Source organism: Ostrinia nubilalis, chromosome 15 (assembly GCF_963855985.1).
Source record: "Ostrinia nubilalis chromosome 15, ilOstNubi1.1, whole genome shotgun sequence".
NCBI classification, from domain to species: domain Eukaryota; kingdom Metazoa; phylum Arthropoda; class Insecta; order Lepidoptera; family Crambidae; genus Ostrinia; species Ostrinia nubilalis.
This window is the reverse complement of record NC_087102.1, coordinates 4,233,063-4,248,163: the sequence shown is the minus strand read 5'-3', so window position 1 is coordinate 4,248,163 and position 15,101 is coordinate 4,233,063. Positions and strand designations below refer to the sequence as shown.

The following is a 15,101-nucleotide window of genomic DNA, read 5'->3' as shown; positions in this document are numbered from 1 at the left end:
TTCAACTATCACTCGGGTCGGACGTTCCTATCGCAAGAACTTTGGTTCACTCAGTTCCGATACGACTCTAGTGCTGTGTGTGATTTTCGTGAATACAATGAGTTTATTAATTTCTACGAGTGGATTTCATTTTGCCTGAGACCTACGCCATGAACCCTGAACCAGAAGACCCTGTCGCCAGCTACAGCGACGCTCATCCATCCCTGGCGTCGACCAGAATAACAATGATAGGCTATAATTTATGACGATCTGTGACAAACTAAATTTCAAGCGGGTGAAGCCGCGGGCAATACTACATATTTCATACTAGCTTTTTGCCCGCGACTTCTTCTGCGATGAAGTGGAAAATGGTTCTAATAGAATTAAAATATTCTAAGAAAATTAATTTTGTTAAATGATTATATTTTTTGATATAAAATCTACAAACTATTATGTTTAAATATTTGAATACTTACAAAATTATGAGATCTTTCTAAAACAAAATTAAAACACTACACCTGCCGCAGATTTCTTTTTTGTTTTTCTTTCGGCTATTGTGTGCGCATACTCTGGAGTATTCCACATACAACTGGTCGTCGGAGAAGCATAGATTTCCATTAAGTCTACTCCCGCTACCTTATGGCACTCCGCTAAAACTCGTGAGGGCGCCAACACTTGCTTTTGTATCGAAAATTAGTATGAGCAGCTGCGCACGCGGTTGCCCGTTGCAGGCTCTATGCAACCACACTATTTTAAACCGTGGTCCCTAAGCATGAGATGGGAAACTGCACTCTCTTGAATTCTCTTGAATTTGATGGTGTTAGGGGAATCCTAGGAATTAATACATACTTTCCAATGGAATCTCCTCATCAATATTGCGAAATTGCGAGTTGCAATGCAATGTTACGTTTTCACTTGTTATTTTATTGTAATCTGACCTTGATTTTTCAAACACGTGTCAAAATAAAAAAAAAATTTAAATCAAAAGTACTAAGGAATATTTCATTGATATCAACTTAGAAACAAGCACAGATCACAGAAACTAAAGGGAAATGTGACAAGGGACAAATTGGAACATATTGCTTGTGAAAGCAATGATGACAGTAGCGACGTCATTATGTAAACAGTTTATATTGCTTGAATAGTACTAAAGATTATTCGGACGTTGAATACTGATACTGCAGTGGATAATGAGCACATAATTTGATTTCTTTGTGTGTGTGAATTTCTAATACGACACTGAGTTTCGAACTCAGCGCATTACTTAGCATCTCTCTATATTTCTATGGAACCAAGTTATCTCCAAAATAACATTCCACACCTTTTTAACCTAGTCAGGTAATAATTTTAATAAAATACGAAGCACGTCATCTATCAATAGGATATTATGTATATTTTAGAAGTTAATAAATTATGCATTAAATATAAACACTTTAGAAGTTTAGTTAAATCGTAGAATTTCTGAAAAACAACCTACTAAAACCGTACTGAAAAAAAGTATTAATAAATGTTATCTAATTTATTTATTAAACGTCGAATTTTATCAAATATTTTGGACTAAAGTTTTTGAAAATATTTTATAGCCTACATAGAAAAAAATTAGGATTCTAAATCGTGAAAGAATTTTTTTTCTGAGCCTATTGCCTCCAAACAAACAATTAAATCTTTCCTCTTTTATTAGTATAGATTTAACAACAAAGCTTCCCTCTCGAAACAAAACGCTTCTTTTTCTTCTTCACGAAACAAAACTCAAAGCGGATAAATAAATAAACAAATCTTTGGACAATTTCACAGCGCCATCTAGTCCAAAAGTAGGCAACCAATATGCTTGTGTTAAGGGTGCTAGCATAATGGATATACTTTTTTATAATTTATTTATTAAATTAAATACATGGTACCTACATATTATACATAGTTACACCCAGATCCGTCAAAGAAATTAAAATTCATCATTTCAATTTTTGCTCGACCGGCCGACTCGAAACAGCCTCTCGGCATAGTATCAAATGTATTTGGTCGCCGTACAAATCACCGCTTCACGACACGAACGCACGTAAACGTCATGGCGGGAAAAATGACACAGGTCCTGCCTTGACGGGCGCTCGCGCCATACTAATCGATGTCGGCTTGCGCATTGTAATTTATACTGATATTCACATCAATATTTTGACAAAGTGGTTACTAATATTTAAACAATAACTGTAGAAATCAATTCTACAATGAATATTCTTTATTTTGGGATACTTTTATTGCAGTTATTGCTGTGTTTTTAAACCAAAAACCACGATCAAAATGTGACGTTAATCTTCAAATTTGCCAAACTATTTTTAGATTTTACTCAATAATGGTAATGAAATTCAAGAATCTATTTCATTAATGGACTACAAGAATATATGTCCGATGATTACTATATATTTTTAAGCTTATTATACGAGCATAAATAATAGATACAGGACTTTGAAAATGAGTCTGCGGCAATTTTTCCGTAAAATGGTTGTGGGAGATGGGGCACTGTGAATTAAGCAAAAGAGTTTTAGTAAATCCGTTTCATTAATGGTCAACGCCAAGGATTGACCTATCTTTCGCAGTTATTAAATAATCTCTGGGTGTTGCTTAAGATAGTAATTCATGCTTCCAAAATCTTATAAATTCGCACGAAAATGTAAAATGGCTCTTAATACTCCTCAATACAATGGAATAAGAAAAATATAAATACTGCCTACATATTTTGAATTTAAAAAACGTATCCTAAAGAATATTTATTTTCCGAAGTTCAGTGATTTGCTGGAGGAATTTGCGTTCCAACTTCGGCGAAATTTAGCGATTCAAGTGAAATGGAAGTATTCAGGGTATGGCAGGGGCGCAAGCTCCAATTTGAAGGTTCCAAAGGCCCTCGGAAGTCCTTTGAAAGGTATTAATACTGTTCCATGACAGATATACTTACTACCAAGATCTTTAGAGCTGGAAATTGGGAACATTCTTCCTGTTAAGTGCTCTTGTGTGCTCTTTGTGAAAGTAATACGAGTACATTACATGAAGAGAAAATCTATTGAACTTATTAATGTATGGATGACGGCACATCAAGATAACACTGTAAGCTCTTATGTAGTGGTAACAGGTGCTATTATACAACACAAATGTATTGTCTGACGTGCCCGAGTGTACACTTTATACCTATGCGGTGAAAGAGTCGGGATAATTAATGGCCAGTGAATCATAAAGATCTCATCTCTTTTTAGTCCAGTCAATAAAGCATTATAGATGGAAAACTGTAGAACACAATTTCTGACTTCAGGACTTTATTTAGACTAGTTAGGAGGTGAACATAGCGAAAGTCCCCGCCCTTAGCCCTTGAGCCGGCGGGGAGAGGGGGGTTTAAAGGTGCCACTTTTCGGTTTTTCGCTTAATCCTCGAAAACTATGCGTCCTAGTGACATGACTACTATGAACCAAAAAAAGCATATTCAATTTGCTACAGGTGAAATAGTCAAGTTTTTCTATAAATTGTATAGTTTTCGCGGCATCTGCTCTAGAAGGTCTGTAATATTGGAAATTTTATTTTTGTCTTACATGTTTCCATCAGGAGAAAATCGACTAAATCAACATTGAGCTAATATTCTAGACATGCGGGAGCATGTTAAGCCTAGTTCCAGGGAGGGGACTGCACCGTGCGTATATTTAGACGAACCAATTGGAGCCACTTTTGACTCCTCATCACTCAAAAAGTACTGTGCATTAACACTTCAAATTTGGCTCATGTGTTGAGACTTGCAAGTTAAACATCAGCTTCAAATTTCATAAATATACCTCAAACTGTTCTTTAGATATTGACGTCTAAAAATCTACATGGCTGACCTATAAGACCAAATTCTAACCACTTCCAGATGACCTCGAAGGTTCAAATTTGGCATCCAGATAGGTAGTTGTGTAAATACAAAGGAACAAATAAAAAACCAGTAAATTTTAACATTTCACAAGTGATTATAGATTTTAGTGGCTTAATGTCGATTTTTGAACGTCAATACCTAAATAACCGTTTGATGTATATTTATGAAATTTGAAGCTGATGTTTATCTTGCAAGTCTCAACACATGAGCCTAATTTGAAGTGTTAATGCACAGTGCTTTTTGAGTGATGAGGAGTCAAAAGTGGCTCCAATTAGTTCGTCTAAATATACGCACGATGCAGTCCCCTCCCTGGAACTAGGCTTAACATGCTCCCGCATGTCTATAGTGTTTGCTCAATGTTGATTTAGTCGATTTTCTCCTGATAGGAACATGTAAGACAAAAATAAAATTTTCAATTTTACAGACCTTCTAGAGCAGATGCCGCAAAAACTATACAAGATATAGAAAAACTTGACGGTCTCGCCTGTAGCAAATTGAATAAGCTTTTTTTGGTTCATAGTAGTCATGTCACTAGGACGCATAGTTTCCGAGGATTAAGCGAAAAACCGAAAAGTGGTACCTTTAAACCCCCCTCTCCCCGCCGGCTCAAGGGCTAAGGGCGGGGACTTTTGCTATGTTCACCACCTAACTAGGCTAAATAAAGTCCCGAGGTCAGAAATTGTGTTCCACGGATTTCTCTCTACACCGTCGTTAAGGCATTCATTGACTGGACTATTTGTCTCTTCTATCATGCAAATTAAACTGGCCTGACGGCGCTTTATTAAGCGTCAGTTAATGGTGACATAGCAGCCATATTGTCGTTTCTGTTTTCCGTTCCTTAAAGTGTATTAGAGTACTTGTTACATTTTCGGTGATACTTAGATAAAACCTTATCTTATTTCTTCCTCGTGCCAGAATTGCCTGATCCTATTTTGAAGCGTGAAATTCTTGTTTGCGTTTTATTCTAATTAGAAATTATATCCTTAATATTAATTAAGCTGGTATTAGGCGAATAGCTTTTCGCCTTCCTTATTAGAAGGATATTCTTGTATCTTGAAATTTAGATTAGAGCGTTGGATTATCGTTTAATTTTGCCGAACAACCAAACAGGCGGGTTTTAATGCTTCATAAAGCTTTGACGAATAAAACTGTCATTTCAGTCTCTCCTGAAAAATGTGTATCATTTTCATTAATGAAATTATTTATATTCACGTCGCATTACGCTTCTCCCGCGTGTAATTCCCGTCGACAGACGTTATCAAATTTCCATTACATGAGATCCGTAATATTCGACCTCCGTCCTCTTCTCTTAAAAACTTCACCGGACGTGCTGTTCTGTTTTCGTATTTATTACTGGCAGCCGTTGGGCTGGGGCAAAGTGGATTCTATCGGGAGGGAGGTAGGTGTGTTTCGGCGTGTCGGAATGCGGTTGAAAGTCTGAGGTGTCGTTTAGGGAGCTTACTCGGGTCGCGTTATTAGAGTCTTGTCCTTCTTTATTGGAATATACGACGGGCCGATGTCCCCCTCCCGCTCGAACGCAAGAGGCTGCGGTATAGCGCCTGTGTTCCTCCACCTACAGATAATGTAAGGTCACCGCTATCGTAATTACCGGGCTATTTATAGATGATAGACATGGCATTTTCGTTATTTATGCAAACGGTATCCGATAGACATCACATCGTTAACGAATCTATTTTCAAATATCGTATCAATAAATTAACTAATTGGCTTCATCAGAAACAGCTAGAACGTTGCTTCAAATTCGTAAAAATGCAATAGAAATAACGCCTTATTTTTTACAAATATAAACGTGGACTCAATGCCATCCCCAAATACACGTCCAAGTTGTAGATAAAAAGTAACCTAACTTACCTCTATTTAGCCTACCCATATTATATCTTCAAGTTTCATCAAACTCCATTTTTATGTCAATAAACATCCACCCGAGAAGATATCGCTTTCGTTTCGTATCGCTTATCGGTGGACGAACACCCCAATTCCAGAACTTGACGTGGGATCTAGATTGGTAACGTCAATCCGTGTCGATAGCGCCGGGAAAAGTCGTACCCAGAAATAGCTTAGCACATTCTGCTTTATTGGACAAAAAGAAAACAATAAACGGACAAGTTGTAACTTTCTCGGAAATTCTCGAAATAGCAGGCTTGGGTATTTAGCTCAGAAGCCAGTAATAGAATTTCCAATAAGATTCCGTTACGGATATAATGTGATTTTATAAAAGCTTTCATAGTCGCTACGACTGCTACGTATCTACATGCTACGGCCTACGACTACGAATAATCGTAGCGTGTTGTTAGGGCTGTATTATAAAGTTTTTCAAATCAAATGAAAAATGTATGTATTTTTTTAATAGATTTGTGTTATTTGTAATTGAAGACCACGGGCTGGAAGACGTAGCTTGGGCAGGCCTCCTACTATCTGATAAAAGTCGCGAGAAGAGCTTGGATGCGGGCAGCGTAGGACCGTTCATTATGGAAAACCTTGGGGGAGGCCTTTGTCTAGCAGTGGACGTCATTTGGCTGAAACGAACGAACGAACGAATGAATTGAAGACAATAAAACAGAATCCGAACAGGGCTTTGTAAAAGTGTAGTTGCTCTTATGTAAAAACATAGGAAGGAGCCTATATAAAAGCTTTTCCTTTTAAAATGTTACATGTCGTATATCGGTGAGTTATTTACTCTTGTGGCAGGTCACGCGTGTGTATCGTAAAGAGAGATGCACCGTAGGTGCCGCTGAATACAGTTTTATAGTTCTTTAGGGCTGCCCCTAGTTTGATGTACTATTTTGTAAAGACGATAGGCATACAAAGCTATTATAGGCTTTATTTTCTTTCTAGTTTTCCTATATGAATTATTGTCAGCCAATAAGTTATCTTTAAATATGGATACTTATGTGAGAAGGTGAGCAGATATTTTGCAATTTCTAAACAAAGTCTAAAGCATTTTAAGCATTTTAAGTCTTAAGGTGATGAAATTAAGTCAATATGACGTCAAAAGTTATTTGTAACTTAATAATAAAGTGGCAACCCTACAAAACAGCAGTAAAACCTGTTACTACGGCACGTTTATCTCTAACTACATAGCCACTGCTCTTTGGATTTTGCAACTGAATTTTACAGTTCCTGTGGATAATGGTCGCCGTAATTCAAGGAATTTACTACACCTTTGGAGTCTATAATGTTATCTAACAAGTTAATTCGTGTATTTGTTACAGATGCGCTGAAGTTAGAAGTTCACACAGCAAGAGGTAAGTGCTTTCAAGATAATTATAATAATCGTTTTGATTTCAAACAAGAGACTACTCGTATTTTTTTAAGTCCGTGATCGATTTGTTATGACAAAGCTGTTTCTCTCTCTGCGTCTATCGTATCGACTACGTGCGATTCTGAATCTTTCTTTCCAAGTCTCTGCACGTTCAACTAGTTATTGGTACTCCAATGGTGCTTTGTGCCAAACAGTAGTGAATCTTTAAGATAGAAGCGTCAGATTTTTAAAAATATCTACAACTAGCCCCCCTAGACAAAACGCACTTTTTGATCGAATCGAAAATCGAATCCGTCAAAACTCCATACAAAAAAGGGGCTTTTCGACCACTTTTCGACCGGTTTGCGATTATAATTTGCACTTTGTCTAGACCCACTGTTCCGGTGTTATGGATGTCAGTCAATGAATGACAACATGCCAGTTCATCTCTTTCATAAAATCAAAGAGTAAAAAGTTACTGGCCAGGTTTGTACTAAATTATGGCCATTTGATGAAAAATACCTACGTCACTTCTACAGCTTTTTCAGCACTAAGCTCTACCTATTAGTGGCGTAGTGCTGGTATTAAAAACGCATTAAATCCTCGCAGGAGTTGGCGCCGCGTGGTCGCGTTTTGGCTTGCTAATGGGATTATTTTTCATTAACGTGAGTGCCGTCTAGGATCGTGAAAAAATATGAGAATATTTATGAAGCATCGAAACTGTAAAGTTCATTGTTTTAAAAGAGAACCACTAGATTTCATATACTTTTCTACTGTAAGCAGTTCTAGTGTTACGAGTTTAAAGAGTGGCAAGATATCGATTTAGTTAGGTACAATATCTTTGTAGAAAATTAAGATATACTATTTTTATAACACAAAGAAAATGGTACTAACGGAGTAGTTTTATACGAGACTGTTCCACCATTTAATTTGTATGCGTGTAACTTAGGACTTGTGCTATTATAGGTGTACATAATGAGCGGTTGACCCATAAAACCCCAATATGCGGTACAAACTGCTCTTCAACGTGACATATTAATTATGTTTCCCGCCAAAAAGGTCTCGCAGTCAGGTGCGCACGCTAATTGGTTTTGAGTTACGCCGCCAGGGCGGCGCTGGCGACACCTGCTTCGTAGAACTGGCCCATTTTTGAGATAAGATTTTTATATAAATTCATGAGATCCAAATTACTTTAGGATCTTAATAAATCTGTAGGCGTAAAACTTATCTAAACTTTAAAGTCAGTGGTTTTAGTGAAACGCTGTTAAAACATCTGCAATAAAATAGACTCAGTTCAGTTCATTTTATGATAGTTGCAGTTAGGAACGGTTCAGTTTCCGATAGTCTGGCAGTGTTTCAGTTTCCATTGTATTCGAGATCTGGATATTCGATTTCTCTGGCGAATACGATCTCTAGCTAGGGCTCTTTGTGTCATCTGATCTGAACTAACCTAGATAAAGCTGCAAATGAGGCTATAGTATTTCATTTAAAGGAGGTTTATTTTTCACTTTGTTTATTAATATCTCTATTGTACTTTGTTGATATAAAAGGTGTGATAGTTGGGAAAATCTATTCCTCAGTATTTTATTGTGTTGAGTCAATAAGGCAATTTTGTGCATGATTAAAATACTGACCTTTTCAGTTCACGATTGAACATTTTCTAGAATCAAGAGTATACAAACATACCTATAACGGTTGTGGGCAAATACCATGGATATATTGTTCACACTAATTATATTATTAAACCTTGCAGGACTATTTCAATTTTAAATTATCCAGGAAATGGAAAAAACCGTAAGAATCCTATAAATAACTTCAAACGCTAGTTCCATTTATCATGAGTTGAAGTGAATGTACAATTTAAATAGTTTCTTCCACGAGGCGGATATTAAAATCTTTCTGCTCTTGGGAAGAGCAACTAATTTCCTTTGCATACAGTCCATTTGACATTCTTTTTCATTAGATTTTTATTGATCCAAGCCTTTAGTGGCTATCGGTGGTGGTTTTGGTTTTAAGACGTACCTAAATCAGTTGAAAAACAGAAAACTTAAGTACATAGTGGCTTTTCCAAAAAACTATTTCAATTTTCTTAGCCATGAAAATCCAAGTTTAATTAATTCTAACTTGTTGACGTACGAGTGATGACATCAGTGCTTATTGCTATAAAATTCTATCGTCTAATTAAGAGCTTTAGGTCTATCGCAGTTGTAAGACATGCTAGTATGACTGTATCAGCATTGTATTAATGAGTACTACGTGTACGTGTAGGTGTGGTGACATTATTATGTATGACGTCTAGGAAACATATTTCTGGCTTTTACCTACCGCCTTATTTTTATGTGTCCTTTCTCCCACGCTGGCCTTATTAGTGGTTTAACCTCTAATCGTCTCTATAAATAGTATTCCAGACGCCTGTATCCTGCCACTGCTGCGTCATGGGCGCGACGCTCTGACGCCATAGTCTGCTTACCATAATATTGCGTCGCTGTCGAAATTTCGATATCTTTCGCTCATCCATCTCATTCTTATATGTAACTTTCCCAGTAGTGTGAGGGAGATGGATAGATTTCGTTTACAAAGTAGAGTCGGGATCGTTTTGGTTGTTAACTTGTAGACACATGCGTCTCCGTTTGATTAGTACCCAAGTAGCATTTTACTCCATTTAAGAGTTCACTAGTCGTTCACATGTACTCCACAAGCTGTGTATGTCAGCTGTATACGAGCTGTATAGCTTGCTATAATGCTTTTATAGAACCAGTTTGGGCACAAATTAGACAGCCTTAAGTTCACTATGGCTGTACATTAGCAGTATAATAGCATTATAATAGCAGTTTAAGTAGTAACGTCGGACTTAAGGCTGACTTACGGCACTATATGGGACGCAGTGTGAACCATACAACGTACGTGAGTGTAATAAAGAGTAACAAGTGGCTAAATGCACAGCTTTCAAAGTTATAAAGTCCGACAAAAGTACTCCAATGCTACATAAAGTTCACGTGTGTCCTAAATTATTTCCACATTTTAATATTAGTTTGGTATTTGTACGTGAGTGCCAAGAGGGAAACAACTCGGGCGGATAATCATTTATGCAAATAATAACACGGGTTTTAAATACTTAATAATGTTAATGCCATTGGGAATGCAACTTAATGAAATGTATACATATTTAAAGCTAAAATATTTACGCGCCTCTGTAAAAACGCGATATTCATTTTAAAATATTTAAAACTGGCTGAGAGGAAATCTACAATTTTCAGTTTTTGATATTGTATTGGCATTATAATTATATTACGGTAATTAATTATAACATGAAACCAAAACTCAATCGCTCTATCTGCGAATTTTGTGATAAATCTGCATTAATTTTGGAGATTTATTTGGTAAATATTTTAGGTTATGTAGAACAAAATGGTGGAAATGAAATACGGCTATGTGAACTGTTATAACTCCAATTTAATGCGGTGAGCGTATATTAGGTTCACATGTGTTCTGTTAGAATGCTGTTATCTATATGAAGTTCCACATTTGTACCACTACAGCGCTAATGTCTATAAATTTATTCTAATGTGAACTTATGTACAGCTTTAAGATGTACCTAGTTCAGGTCAATTGTGTATCTTTAATTCTTTCAAATACTGAAATTTTAGAGATCCGCAATAAAAATTATTCATCATCATCATCATCATGTCAGCCATAGGACGTCCACTGCTGAACATAGGCCTCCCCTAATGCTTTCCACATTGATCGATTGGTAGCGGCCTGCATCCAGCATCCTGCATAATAATAAAAATTATTAATGTCCGTTAAATCGCCTAGCCCAGCTACTAATAGTCAAGTATGAATACCTAAAGCATCAGACGGTAGTGTTCCCGGTTTAAATTCGTTTATTATGCCTGACAATTTATTCAAAGCGGAATGAGGAATACGATTTTCAATAGCCCATGTTCTTATTTTTTTGCGAAAGGTTAAATAAATAATTGTCCAAATCAAAATTGTATTCACTATCACTAGAACTGCAATCATCACACTCTGATATCTGTATATTTTGAAGGGAACTTTCAGGTTCAGGCATAATATTTTCCTCTGCATCATGTACAGAACCACCATGAACAACTAAAAACAGGCTTGGGGAAATGTGTAATAGAATATCACATTCACATTCATGTTCAGCTTAAAGCAAATAAGAGTAGTACTTGTGGACAAATAAACTGCTATTGATGTTAATGGACAACACATATAGTCCTTTTAACAGCCTACAGTGCACATGCGAACCATTGAAACACTTTTGTACAGATAGTAAAAAAAGGTTATTTTAATTATCACAAACAAGTCCTACTACAGCTACTAGCTGTATAACAGTCTAAAACAAGTAAACATAACAGCCTTTGGCTTTATAAATGACCACGTGTGTTCTATTAAAATGCTAGCTCTATAACATCGTACAAGTAGGCCGTTAAACAGCGGTTGCCGTATCTCTACCCTCCTATAATGCTCTTAGTCAGACGGCTGACTAAAGGATAGTTGTTAGAGTATTATAACACCAACAATCGTATTAAAGTATAACTCTACACTAGTCTACACTCCTATAAGTCCCTTAGACAGGTATAGGTGTAATTAATTGCAATAATAGAGCTTATACATCACGAGTGAACTGTACTAATGCTTTAAGTACACATTGGAACGAAATGTGAACTCTTAAATGGAGTAAAATGCTACTTGGGTAATTTGTATGAAATGAAGATATAGTTCTTAGAATCTGTATTTATTCAAAAGTATGAGGCAGTTCAGTGATGCTTGTGTTTGTGGATGATTCAGTCATTTTCGCTGGCTAGATCGATTGAGTTGGTACTTTCAAAGTAGGGTAAAGTATTGTAGGTATAGTTTTAGATATGGTGCACTTGGTGCAGTTAATATGTTTCCCTGCCAGGTATATCGTTTATACGCCCTTAAATCTGCATTTGGCAGTTATTCTAAATGAAAATTATTGACTACGGGTCGCCCAAGTAACACAAAACACAATTATAAGAAGCGTACAACAGCATGAACCTACGTGCAGAGCAGTATATGAGCAGCATATGTAGCACTATATCAGCCGTTTAAAAGTCTATAAGTGTCTTGTAAGCGCAATTTGGGCCCCAAATAATACGGCTTTGAGCATTATTAAATATTATTAGTGCTGCTAACCAGCGCTTATAATGTTATTGAAGACAGACATTAGTAAAGTTGTAAGACAGCATATTCTAATGTAAAAAGCATTTTATTAGATGTTAGTACAGCTTTGAAACAGCTTTCAGAATTACAATGCCAAAGTTACGTTTTATTCTAAGGCTGAACGTTTTATTTTGTTTGTTTGAAAGTATTCGAAAAAACTTATCGCATTTTATTGTCCGATTTGATTATTTTTCGTTTAGAGTATTGCAGTGCAATGGTGTTGTGAGGAGATGTTTTAATGTCTTTATTTAAAATAATTTATCATAAGGTAAGTATCATTTTTTTTTGTTTCAAGAATGAAAATGAGCTGGGAGTATTAGTCTTATGTGAAAATATATATATGTTTGTGGTTTATAATTCACGCGCCCTCACAGAAATCCTTTTTTTAATAAAATAGGGACAAATTTAGAATCGACATATGACACTTTTTGTGATTTTTTTAACGGTTTGATTAATTTTAACTTATAAAATTGCTTCTATCGATACTCCGCTTGTAAGAAAAGGATAATAAGTAGTATTTCATGCATATGTGTATTATAATTATATTTTCTATGTTAGAGAAAACAGAAAGCAAATGGCGTCAGATAATATTAATGTTTTAAACTTTCAACTAGTGTCTTTTAATGTTGTCAGTCTTATTATAGTAAAAAGAAAATGGTTAAGTCATTCAACCTACATATAAAATATCTAAGTGATATCTTTAGCATTACTGTAACACTTTTTAGGTATGTTATAATGTTCATTAGGTTTAAACGTCATAAAAATGGATTGCTTTAGTGTTAATCAGGGTACCGAAACAATAATTTAGAATCCTTTAATCACGTCATGATCCCCTACTCCACGTCTTTCAATTTTATCTGTCTCCAATTAGGTAGGTACCTAGTTTGACAAGTGTTAAGTATAAAATCATTATCACTACAAATGTAATTTGTAATGAAACACGATATAGCTACCTATCTTATTTTTCGCTCATTGTAATAGTAATAATTTAAAGGAACTTTTTGTAACTAGTTAGTAGTGTTGCTGTAGTCGTTTTTTTAAGGGTATGCGTTATACGGGTAATTATTTAGTTTTCAGGTAACTACTTCTCTATTAAGTCATAAATAAGCTTATTTGTTTTTTTTCAGATGCCTTTTAAAATAGTGCAAACGACCGAAAGGGATGAAGGAATGTTCTACGGAACTTCTTGACTCACACAACAACCGATTGTACTGTATTTTGTGTATGAGGTGTATCATTTTTTGGAACACGTTTTGCATTTCTTAAACCAAATATAAAGTTTGAATATTCCGTCTTTATCTTTCTCTTTTACTCCACCTGTTCTCTTAGGCTGAGTTGCACCACCTAACTTTGACCGTAACTATGACGATAACCGATGTTTCTTGTATGGGGTTTGACAGATTTATGACGTTTGTTAAAGTAAGTTGGTGCAACCCGGCCTTAAGTCTTTTTCCACTGTTTATTCATATCAATAACGTGACACGTTCGACATAAATTTTCTAATGAATATACAGGACCTACTAACGCACAAATGAATATAATCATACGGCTCGTGGTTTTATGGCCAAATTATGACCTAAAGTAATAAAATATTTTTTTTATTTATCTAAATAGTGCTAAAAGCTTTAAAGTAACAATAAAATAAGAAGATAACAGAGCTAAAACTTTAGTAAATGTTTGGCTAATGCTGAGCAGTAAATAAGCATAAGAAAAGATCATAAAAATGCGTTCAATCTGTAAAATGTGTTAATATATCTGAATGCACTATAGAATATTTCGACAACGTTTATTTAATGCATTAGGTTTTCTTATTTACTAATATACGGTTTTAACCTTTGTGTTAGTGTAAATGCTGTTAATAAAGGTGCTGTATATTAAAAGTAATTAATGTTTTAGTATGATTATAAGCCAATTAACTTATTTTTTTTAGACCATATAATAGCTTCATGCATTGTAAATTTTACCGCATTCTACTCAAAAGCATTTAAACTAAGTCAAAACTGATTTAAAGTGATAGTCTGACTTTAAAACGTAAATCAATCTTAACTTCAGTGAATATACAGATTGCGTGTTACTTGGGCGTTGATATCACCAATGAATTAACGTGCCTTTAATGAGCTGTCAAAGTCAAATAAAGATATTCTACTCTAAAAGGCGATTGCTCTATAGAATCTCACTTCAAAGAAACTAAAATCCAATTTTACAGTTGATTGAAAACAAATTATATTTCAGGGCAAAAATTAGGTGTTTTAAAGCATTGTGTTATGAATTGTAATAGTAAGTATCGAAGTAGAGTTAAGCTTACGGCTCTAAAAGACAACCTTTATTGATAAAGTTCCAGCTTCACGCACAAATCGATAGGTATTTACTTCTCTTTACAATACACTCGCATTCACACACATATTCCCAACTTCATTGCCATTCCCTGCAAACCCCTGTCCAACTGACCTTGCACAAAGGAATCCGCTTGCGCTGCATACCAAATATCAACCTGAAAACGAGTAGACCCGCACGTGGTTCCCAGTAATGGTGTAAACCAGGGTCTCTCAAACTTTCGGCTCCACGAACCCCTGTTAAAGTTTCCAGGGGACAGCGAACCCCTTAACTAGCTATTTAATGCCCGTTTTCACCATCAATCCCTAATTTTTAAGGGACCTCTATGGTAACACACAACAGGATTTTTGTCTTCAAAGGGGTCACTTAAAAATTAGGGATTGATGGTGAAAACGGGCATAAATCTCGCCAAGAAAATAATAAAATTTA

The 15,101-nt window shown here is 35.6% G+C and overlaps 1 protein-coding gene and 1 long non-coding RNA gene across 3 annotated transcripts in view; both read left to right on the top strand.

Annotated features, from left to right (window-relative positions):
- Positions 1-15,101, top strand: part of LOC135078608 (kinesin-like protein unc-104) — a 162,576-nt gene that overhangs the window by 8,749 nt on the left and 138,726 nt on the right. Inside the window, exon 2 of the mRNA XM_063973137.1 lies at positions 7,099-7,131. The gene's annotated coding sequence lies outside the window, so the exon portion shown is untranslated. The remainder of the gene's footprint in view (positions 1-7,098; positions 7,132-15,101) is intronic.
- LOC135078435 (uncharacterized) lies at positions 12,362-13,628 on the top strand. 2 transcript variants are annotated; one of them, XR_010258606.1, is made up of 2 exons: positions 12,362-12,606; positions 13,466-13,628. It is a non-coding gene; the product is annotated as an uncharacterized LOC135078435 (long non-coding RNA). The 2 variants fall into 2 exon arrangements; XR_010258607.1 differs by lacking the exon at positions 12,362-12,606 and adding an exon at positions 12,888-13,381.